Consider the following 11,632-nt stretch of genomic DNA (forward strand, 5'->3'; position numbering starts at 1 on the left):
ATCTGTTTTGCCAGAAAATATGTCATGTGCATCAAATAATAATCAAGAACCTGGTGCAGTTTTGTTGGACGCTGATTATCATAATGATCCACTATTTACTTGTAATATTCCCAATACATTTGATCACAATATTTCCGAAGAATCAAACTTCGATAACCTCATATCAAGCGTTGTTCAGCATCACTACTCAGTCATTTTCAGTCGATTCTCTGCTCAGTGCGTCAAATATATTTTAAATAAATTCAAATTAATTGTAACTTGGGCATATGAGGATCTAACACTGTTTCGTGGGGGAGAATGAACCCGGAAAATTTGGAATCCGGATATCAACTCCGGATCTTCAAAAAAGGGGAAGTGTGTTAGGACCCGAGTTATACCCGGTAGATTAATTATTGCTTTATATGATGGAAAGAAAAGTCAATTTTCGATTGAATTACTCATTATGAGTTTTATTCAATATTATATCCGTTTTGATTCAACATGACGATCATTCAGTGTGGTATTTGATTTGTTTTCCCAGTATAATATTTTCTTCTGTATAATATACGATATTCTTGTATTCACTTGACATGAACTATGCTCAATAAGTGATCTGTTATAACTGAGTATGTGATTTAATCCTAATTATTAATCAAAATGGGTGTACCATCAATATATAAACCAGTGTATTTTAAACTATTTTGATTCGTCGTTGTCATAGTGTTTGGGGCTAATAAACCTTCATTTATACCAGTCTTGTGTTCTTACTTTCGCATCGCCGGAATTGCCGTGGTTCCTCGTTCCGAATATAAGTGATCAGCGTTTTTGTTTTTCTGGCACAGCAATTAGCGACGACCAGAATATAACATTATCATAATAAAACTCTATATGAACTATTAAACATGAACGGATGGTGTCCTCTACTTATGCGGACCGATATCAGTAGTATGTAATAGAGGTTAAGAGCGTAATTCTCACCATAACAGGAAAGGATTTTTCTAGAAGTTTTAGTCGATTTTTTATAGAGGGAAAGTTATGAAGTTTTGTCGTCAAGTTATCATTATCGATTCTGTTAATAACAAGCTAGATATGAATAGTGATGTTATGTAGTTATTGACTTTGTCTATATAATGAATGTCTTCAAGTTAAATAAAGGTAAATCACAAGATGATGAAAGACAGATGAAAACAAAGTGATATAAAGTCAAAACACATATCGATAGATCTAAAGTTCCTAACTTCGATTGCCAATAATGTTACACTAGAACGAACCAGCTGTTCAATGCTTCCTGATTTTGATTAATTGTATAGCTAAAATTAATTTTATCTTCACTACTGCCATATACCAATAATGGTAGATCGATTTTGTGGCCTGTGAGTATTAAATTAATTGCAAAATCTTAAAGTCATAAGTTCGGTATGTATATAATCGTTAGTGTGCACTGTTTTACAGTCTGAGTGTTGGAGGAAACAGATATATGATACTCTACGGTCTACAAATTTTCTCCATTTGATTCTTATCAGTAGTAAAAATCTTTCTTATTAACCGAATCGAGTCCGAATGCTTGTAATGTGAAGAAATGAAAAACGTCATGGTTAAGACTTCAGTAGGTACCCAAAGATAATTTTCTTCATAAACTGATATAAACTGAAGATTAATATGTCCAACCAGAATGACTTATACCTATTCAAGGAGTTCAGACAGGTATATTGCACATAACTAATTATATCATAATATCTGTACTTCAGCCCTTGCACCTTTGTGTTGATAAATACATCTAGTTCTACATCGAATCGTCGGATTACTGAGTTTAAGTATGACACGATTTATCATTCAAATTCAATGTTATGACAGAAAGTCATTAAAAACCAGATAGCTTACGACAGCTGCCTCGTTGGATTTCAGACTCCCCACATAACCTTACACAAGATTGTGTCGTCGAACGATATTATGATTACTGAGAGTGTTGAAAACCATTTGTTCTATTTAATGTGAGAGTATGACTGTGATCATCTAGGTACTATCTAATGCTAATCATTCAGTACTTCGTGTTCGTTTTCAATAATGTTTTGCATAAAATGCTTTAAAGATGCAATGATCAATTGAAAAAGAAATATACTTATTTCATGTTTGTTTAGTCACACTTCTAATGTTGATACTCTAACTATCATATATTTAATGATATACTAATCAAATCATATTAGAAATCCTCTATTCGGATCTGCTGAATTACAAATTTTTGATTGAACTCATGAACCGATTGGTGTTAGACCACCATGGAAAACCTGGAAGCACTGGACGACCGTGGGACTCTTCAGTAGTACGCATCCACGATACCGGGATTCAAACCCAGAGCCTTCGGTCTCGCGCGCTAATGCTTAGCCTCTAGACCACTGAGCACTCATCCAACGGTGTTATTGTCTAACTTCAACCAATCCATGAAACTGAGCGACACATCTACCATTATCTTCAGTGAGTTACTATCTCACAACAGACAAGTCTTTAACAAGTTTTTAATGTTTAAACAGTTTAAAAAATAAAAAAAATTGAATCATAATACTTACCGAAATTTTTTCACATGGTCCTTTAATCATAAATTCCGGTCCATTTACATTTGTATTCACTGAACTTCTTTTAAAAACACATTAAAACAATCAAATAGGTAATTAAATCAGTCTAATGAATTTCTGAGATTGAAAGATGTTCGATTTTAAAAAGAAGTTATTGGGCATGAGCATCAGTCATGAAATTTTCAAGATATTTCATATCCATCGCGCTAGCTAACGACTATCTAAATAATGACAGGTTCAAGGTCAACAAGAATCAATCAACTTCGAGGTTCACAGGACAAGCTATAAACCACATGTGGAGAAATTTTAACACTTTACTTCTATCTGAAGTTTGTGCTGATGATATCGTTCAGAAGAGCGATGAAAGATCTACGATCAAAACATTCAGCTCAGAGAACAAAAACTCCATCAAAAACTATCCAAACTCACTAGCTTGATGGATAATCCATAGTGAGTTTGAAAAGAAAGATATTGGTTTCGGGTCTCAAAGTGAACTCCAACACTGGTGTAGGTTTTACATCCCACCTTAGTGAACGCCATAAGTCACTTTATTTTAAAAGAGCTTTGGAAGTTCAACTTAAAGTCAGTCATTTATAATCATGTGAAGGTAATTAAGATAGGAAACCTATGGATTATTAATGCATTATATCACCAAATTTTCTAAGGTTAGGATAGAATATTGACGATCGGTTTATGACTCAGTTTAAAATCATCATACTCTCAGGTCAAAGCCTTGATGAGTATAGGAGTTATTAACCTGTACTGTCGGGAAATGCCAGGAAAAAAATAAAATAGCTCCATAATGCTTCAACATTTTTTAAAAGCCTTTAGGCTGACGTCAACCTGTAATGATGAATAGTCTTGAATGCTATCACAGAAGTAAGACGCAAATGAATGGATCACCTAAAAATCTGGAGTCTAAGTAAGATGAAATATAATAAGACAGCATCTTTTAGTCTATCTACCTGACTTAAACAGTTGTTTATTGGAAGGGGTTTGTGGGGACGTGTTTGATTTGTAGATAGTGTTCATCACAAACTGACCTCATTTGGAGTACTATTGAAAGTCAGTAAAACATGGTAGTGGTCCAAGATTACTCTCAACAAATGTTCCACGCTTTACATATTTTAACCTAGCCAGTCGACGAATTCTCACTAAAACTTCAAGAACACCTTGAAGTGGTGGTTCTAATGGTGAAGTACTCACCGTTGGACCTGATTATCTTGGGTGCGATCCTCACTAGGTTTCTGAATGCACATACTAGGGAGAAAATGTTGTTCGGTACTCCTTGGTTTTTTCCATTCGTATTCCAAAGGAGTTCAATCTGTGAAAAACACTACCTACGAATCAAATAAATGAGTTTAATTTATTTCAACAAGAACAGTGGTTGCATGCTCACTTGATACACACATTAATTTGAAAAATTTCTATATTGTGTACTAGAACAACACATTTAATCGAACAATATTGTTTTCGATTAAATTCTCATCAGGCTTTACACTAATGTACAGTGATATTTATATGCATATTTGCGATTGTACAGCTCTGAAAATGAATTCACCAAAAAGAGAACTCTTTGCTGAACTAATCATTTTTATTTAACGTCTTAATGAGTATATTCCGTTTACATATATGCTTATCAGAATAGGGATTTGTGGAGATTGTAATAATTCTAACAGTTGAGAAGACGTGACGAGTGGAGTCCAATCCATGTCGGGTGTGAGACAGTCACCCACGTCAGACAATCGATGAAGTGTTGTGCGTGATCATGGATCGATTGAAGTTAGACATTAACCGTTGAATGATGACCGACTCAGTGGTCTAAAGGCTAGATGTTCATACGCTGAACTGAAGGTCCTGAATTTGATTCCCGTGTATGGGGTCGTGGATGCTCACTGCTGACTAGTCCCATACTGGAAAGAAGTGGCCTTCTAGTGATTCCAGGTTTTCAATGGTATTCTAGCTCAGATCAACTCATAAATTCAACATATATGGATGTAAGTAGCTGATGAGAAACAGCGAATTATTCAGCCTTAATCGTTGTTCTGGCTTTATTCAGATTTATAAAGGGAACCAATTACATCAAATGTTTTTACTTGAAGAATCACTCTTACAAAGGAACAAGACTTCCTTATGGAAACTCTTCTTTTTTAACTGTTCACAATTTCGTAAAATGAGTTAGATTTTTCGTAAACTTACTTCATTCTAGATTCCATTGTTAATAATTCACAATTGGAGGATCGAAGTTTGATGCTTAACTGTAATAAGCGAGATAAACATGCTCTGTGAAGTAAAAAGTATAACATGAAAAGATCAAGAAATAAAAAAAGTATTTGATGGATAGATCACTTAGAATATCTATATACAGGAATGATTTAATACAGAATGATTAATTAAGATCACTATAGATACCATTAGAATAAAAGAAATAAACCTAATGAATAGGGTGTATAGTTTTTCTTAATTTTCATTGATCTACTAAAAAATAAACAGATTATTGTTGCAAAGGTGGATAGTGGCTAGCAGTGGAATCCAGGATGCACATTTCGTTCTGTCGGAGACTCGTCAGCTGAATGTACCTGCATCTCAGTGTTGATGTTCATTCTGTGACTCGAACCTAGTACTATTCGCTACAAACTCTATTGCGTTATCCACTCATTGCACAAGCAAGTGGCTATCAAGACTCAGTAACAAAAGGGTCCCAAATAGGACTAAACGCACGTCCTGAATTACACTGCTAGCCACTATCGATCTTTGTTTATAAAGTTTGTGAATTAAGGCAATCTCAAGGCAAGACGTACAATATGCACATATACCAATAACAGACTGACAAATTGCAGTCTTAAACATCAGTGGGAAGATTCAGGCAAAAAATACCAAGATTATTATTGGTTTTAACAGTTTTATTTTTGGAAATTTTTATTACGTTTAAAGGTAATACTTACTACTTAAAAAGAAGCATCAAAAACTAGAAAGTTTCAAGTTCATAATTCAGTTTTTTAGCCAGTATTATAAATTAAACTGATCTAGAGTATAGTGAAATGTTGTTCAATGCAATCATTTAGTTTGCTTATGATTTGGTTGACTTCATGATTCATATCGTCCTTGATAGATCCATATTAGGACCAGTCATTAATAAGCAATCTACGATGCAGCAACTATCCAGGTTTCTTTAGTTGTGCTGTTCTCTCTGACCTGTACGATTTAATTGCAAAGATCTCATTATTTTTCTGCGTAGCATCACCAATATATGTAAAAGTGAGATATTTATTTAGTCCACAAGGGTTGAATCAGCTTGCTCTGATGACTTTTTCCGTGATTCTTTGTCTTTGGATGTTTTATAAACTTTATTTACCTCTGTCTTAGATAAATTACAACGTAACTACATGTTTAATGATCTTTAAGTAGTCAAAACTTGAAAGCACATTTTTGTATGTAACTTTTTTGAAGTAGATTTTTTTGGTAACTGCCGTGACCATTGGTGTTCAGCCGTGTCTGTTGTGAAGCAGTTACTCACTGAATAGAATGGTGGACGGTCACGTAATATCCTGGATTGGTTGAAGTTATATACCGTCTCAGTGGTTTAGAGGTTAAGCATTCTCGTGCGAGACCGAAGGCCCTGGGTTTGAGTCCTCTTGGTTCGGGATCATGAGTACGCCCTGGTAAGGAGTCTTTTAATGGGATGAAACGATCTTCCAGTCCTTCCACATTTCCAATGTTGATCTAATACTAACCCATTCATGATATCAATCTAAACTCAATAATCTCCACAACCCGATACTGACATACTTTATATGTCAACCTCTTGATATGTTCAGCAGAATTTTCTGAACCTTGAAGAAATCAATTCACAAAACTAGAAGTTGTTTTCAATAATTTAAAATGCAAGTAAATACATCTTATTTTCTCTTACAGAAGGTCATTTATAGCTCCATTAGGAAAACAAATACTTCAGGCATTAACTGAATGTACGAGTTTTATGTTGAAAAATCAAACTAGCTGATGAAATGTTGGAAAAAGAATATTTAATATGATTATAATGATCCATGGATATTGTGATTCGATATGATTAAGTACGAAATAATGATGTTATTCTTTGTATTAATCACTGGTTGACATGTTCTTTTAGCTAGTTATTGAAGCCAATCTGTTTACAAATCGATATAATAAGATAAAATAGGTTTTCGATATAAGATTATACCACGGGTGATAAGATCACAATTACAGAAGAGCATTTGTATTGATTTAGTCTGAGTATTGATTAATTCACCTAGATTGTTTATTTAGTATCAATGTCCTTTTGTTAACTGTGGTGTGTGCTACTTATATTGAAATGAGTAGTATATAACGCGAATCAGGAACTAAATGTCTGACAGCAGAATATTGAGAAGATAAAGAAGGGAAGAACAGGAATAGAAAGCAATTGGTATGGAAATGCAGGAACAATGAAGTCTGGTACAATTAATGAGTATTTTGCAAATTAAGTATTAGTGTATGATTTTTCTATTTTACCAAGTAATTCTGTAATTTTTACTAGATATAATCGGTTGTCCTCACCTGCGTTCTCCTTCATTACAATAACTAATGATACAATAAGAGTGAGGTAACAGCTGATAATAAAACTTAACGACGACTGCTTTAGAAGATGCTCGCTTGTCTGAAAGTCAGGACAGAACACGCTACAGCAAGTAGAAAAGGAACTTTAAGACACAAGTTTATGACTCACTCATACAGTAAGAATCTAACCTCACATCAACATAATTAGGAAATTACAGTATGAACGTAATGATCCTGTAAAATGGAGAGGACTGAGTTATATATCCGCAGCTACTGAAGCAAGGTATAACATATGACAATAGTTTATCTATCACGTAAAACCTTACATGTTGGCAAATACAAAGACACAGTAATCTAAGTAATTATGCAAGAAAAATAGATGTCATAATTTCAGATAAAACAATTCTAAAGGTTCCGTCATTGATGTTTACGATTGGATTTTAATCAGTCAGTGTATGTATATTTGAATTGTGTATATCTGATTGAACTCAGTAAATTAGTGAAGATTTGATTAGCGCTTAAGGTAGATGGTATTGGATTCGAGTTACAATGTGAATATTATTGTTGGGATGTCATTACACACAGTTTATAAGCCTCAAATAACATGAAATGCTCATCCTGGATTACACTGCTAACCTCAACTCATAAATTCTGAGAGGACTGATTAGATTGTATTCCACTAAATGATTTTTGTAAATAAAGATAATACGATTAATTGTAATGATTATGAACTAACAACATTAAGAGCAAATTAAGTCAACTGTATTCTGTGAATTAAATATGTCACAGCACCAAATTCTATGTGACTAGCGTAAACATTCAAAGCTGTACTTGTCAATAGTTGAACATGAGAAAATTTGAAGTTATTTCAAGAAGATATCCCAACGAAGGGATACCTAATCCAATATCCCATTAAGTTGAACAGGTTAGTTATATTAATTTCTTAACACTAATGGCTTAAAACATTTTGTTGGTATTTACTCAGTAGTATAGTCTCTGAATTTCAAAGCATAAGAATTCACTTTGATGATGTTCTAAAGATTCAAAAGTGTTCAATTTGTAGACATGCAGCCCGAATAGATCAGTGGTAATGCTTCATATTCGGGAGCTAGATGATATTGATTAGAATCCTATACGTAGCACCAATTCCCGTTAGATTATGAGCACACCTTATTGATTAATGCTAATTAGCATAAAATCTAAGTTAAATAGGGTTTATAATAGACTTCCCTGTAGTGTGAATGAATAACTACATCATATTTGATTCATTGACAATTCCCTTTAAAACAAACTTCATGTTTGTCGATCAGAATGTTAAGGTATTTAACATAAAGTTTTCGACCATTCTCTTCAAAAATGAAAAAAAAGAAATTGACTTACTTTAAAGGGTAGTTGAGTTCCATTCCCGTTGAAATTTGCACATAAATGAAAGCTACAAGCAAAATAGAACATAAAACATACTGACAGTTATATTTCAACAATTGAAATCATGAGTCAATTGAAGTTAGACCACCATGGGAAAACCGGAAGCACTGGACAGCCGTTTCGTCCTATCAAGGGACTCCTCAGCAGTACGCATCCACGACCTCACCCCCTGCGGGATTCGAATCCACAACCTACCAGTCTCGCGCGTGAGCGCCTAGCCACTAGACCACTGAGACGGCCGGCATCCAATTGTGTTATTGTCTAACTTCAACTAATCCACGAAATTGAGCTACACATCCACCATTTTCATCAGTGAGTTACTATCTCACAGCTGACCCGGTTGAACTCAACTGGTCACTGCTTCTTAGTTATATGTGTAAACTAATCCATATGTTATGTAATATCATTTTTTAAATACAATCAAGTTAAATAATGAAAACTAATTGAAATAATGTTTAAGATTTTATGTACCTGAATTCATTTGATAGAAACTCTTAGAACTTGATTATGAATAGTCTTTTAATTGTATATCCAAGTGAGACACTCAATGACTTAGGTTAGAACCTTATTAAAATTACAATTATACTCTCAGATATAACATGAAGTCATGATACAAACTACTGAATAAGTTCTTGTCTAAGTAGTCACATTATTCATCGTCAGTTGATGTGTAATATGAAATGGGATACACATACAATATCACAAGATAAGTAACTATTACACTTTTAGCACTGTTCACTCAACAGATTATCATTTTCACTTGGGAAATATCTCAATAATTAGTCATTAGCAAAAACTATGATTATAATTTACTGGTTGAAATCATGAGTCAATTGAAGCTAGATCACCATGGAGAACCTGAAAGCACTGGATGGCCGTTTCATCCTTGTGTGGGACTCCTCAGCAGTGCGCATCCATGACCCCGCACCATGCGAGATTCGAACCCAGAACCCACCGGCCTCGCGCCAGGCGCTTAACCAACTCGACCACTGAGCCAGCCGGCATCCAACGGTGTTAATGTCTAATTTCAACCAATCCACGAAGTTGCGCCACCGTACATCATTGTCTTCAGTGAATTCCTATCTCACAACAGACCTGGTTGAACTCCACTGGTAACGACTTCTCACTAGAACTCCAGGAGTGTCTCATGAAGTCAGTCACTAGTGAGCAGGTGATTATTATTATCAGAATGGGTTTTGTGGAGATTTTGTATAGAAATTTCACTGGTTGAAATCATGAGTTTAACTTAATGCTTATTTATTATTGTTTTAACTACTAATAAAACTAGCACTACTACAACTAGTAGTATCACTACTACAGTGAACGAGAACACAAATAGGGACAATCAAGCGTACTTGAATACACAATTACAGAATTTCTTAATAAAATCTGAGAACTATACAGTAAATACTTGATTAATAAAATATCCATTAATTATCCCAGACTTTATTATCCCATCATTACTATGCTAATCAACCTTTATTCTTATTCAATTCTCTTTGATCTTCTCAACCTCGTATTGCCAGGCATTTTATTTTTGATTATTGATAAATACTACTTATATCTGTCAACATCAGTAGCACACACCACACTACTACAACTAGATAATCAATCATAAGTAATTAAAGTAATATGTATGGAAGAAGAAAAGCTAATGGATAAAAGTTTCAAGTTAATTTTAATACCAAAACAAATAAAAAACAACATATTTACCCTCATTTTTAAGATGATTATTCAGCTGTTGGTACCATAGAGACCCATAATCTTCAAAGACAGTTCCTTTAAATTCTGTCGTTAGATTGATAGGTGTCTGAAAAATGGAATATGTTTTATTTCTTGTCATAAAGAATAGGTAACGACAAATTTGTAAATTATATGTATTATGCAAAAGTTTGTATGTAGAGGGACTTTTGTGTAGATTATTGGATTCCATGATTTACATTATGAACTAATCTTAGCCTATTGAGCAGTAGAAGAGGTTGTAAACGACTTTTATGAATTCGTAGTATCATTAAATTAAGATAATAGTTCATACCTTCTGAAAAAGGACATTTATCTGTAGTAAAACGAATAACTTAGAAGTTGATTGCACAGTATCGTAAATTGATTGAAGCAAACAATGTAAACCACTGGTTGTTCACTTGGTAGTCTAAAGAGCAAATGATCTCTGTGAGACCTTAAAGTATTGGACTAGATATCTCAGTGGAGTCATACGTACTCACTACAAAGGAGTCCAAAGTTAGGACAAAACAGCTCTCCAATCCTTCCTCGTTTGTAACGGTTATCTATATAAGAACAGGTATGAATTTCAAAAATTCTCACAAATTAATTACACTGAAAACAACTTACTTGTATATCATTTTCTGATGATAAAGTCAAGTATTCATGCACTAAAACAAAATAAATTTAATCAGTAAGATGAACCTCTTTAAAATGATGAACTATGAATTGGATAACTATTAAATGTAATGATACATCTTTTATTACTGACTATCTATCAGATTTCCCAGATGATAGTAACATATAAATATGATATATATAAGATTTCTTAGTATTTTAGGCTTATGGTGTATGTGATTATCAGTATTCTTGTTAGTATTAGTGTGTTGTATGCTACTGATGTCAATAAATATGAGTAGTATGTATCACTAATGGAAAGTGGAATACTTGGGGGCTGAATGTCAAGAAGATTGAAGAGAACGAGAACGAGAACAAAGAGCGATTAACATGGAAACAAAGGAACAATGAAGTTTCAAACAATTGAAATGACAAATGAAATATTTACTGCATTGTCCTCAGATTTTACTAATCGATTCTGTAATTTTGTATTCAGGTACATTAGGTTGTCCCTACCTGTGTTCTTGTTTACTAATGCAGTAATAGTAGAAACATCTATAGAAACGTCATATAGTTTCATTCCTACTCGAGTTATTATTTTTGATATGCAGAGCAAAGCTGGTCTCAAAGTTATATAATAAGTGAAAGAGAAGTATAGGTTGACTAATATGAATAACTGAATTCTTTAATTACCAAAATTAATTGGCCATAAGTTCCATATAAATATACATATACAGTAAACATTATAAACTTAACATATGACA

This window comes from Schistosoma haematobium, chromosome 5, assembly GCF_000699445.3.
Source record: "Schistosoma haematobium chromosome 5, whole genome shotgun sequence".
NCBI classification, from domain to species: domain Eukaryota; kingdom Metazoa; phylum Platyhelminthes; class Trematoda; order Strigeidida; family Schistosomatidae; genus Schistosoma; species Schistosoma haematobium.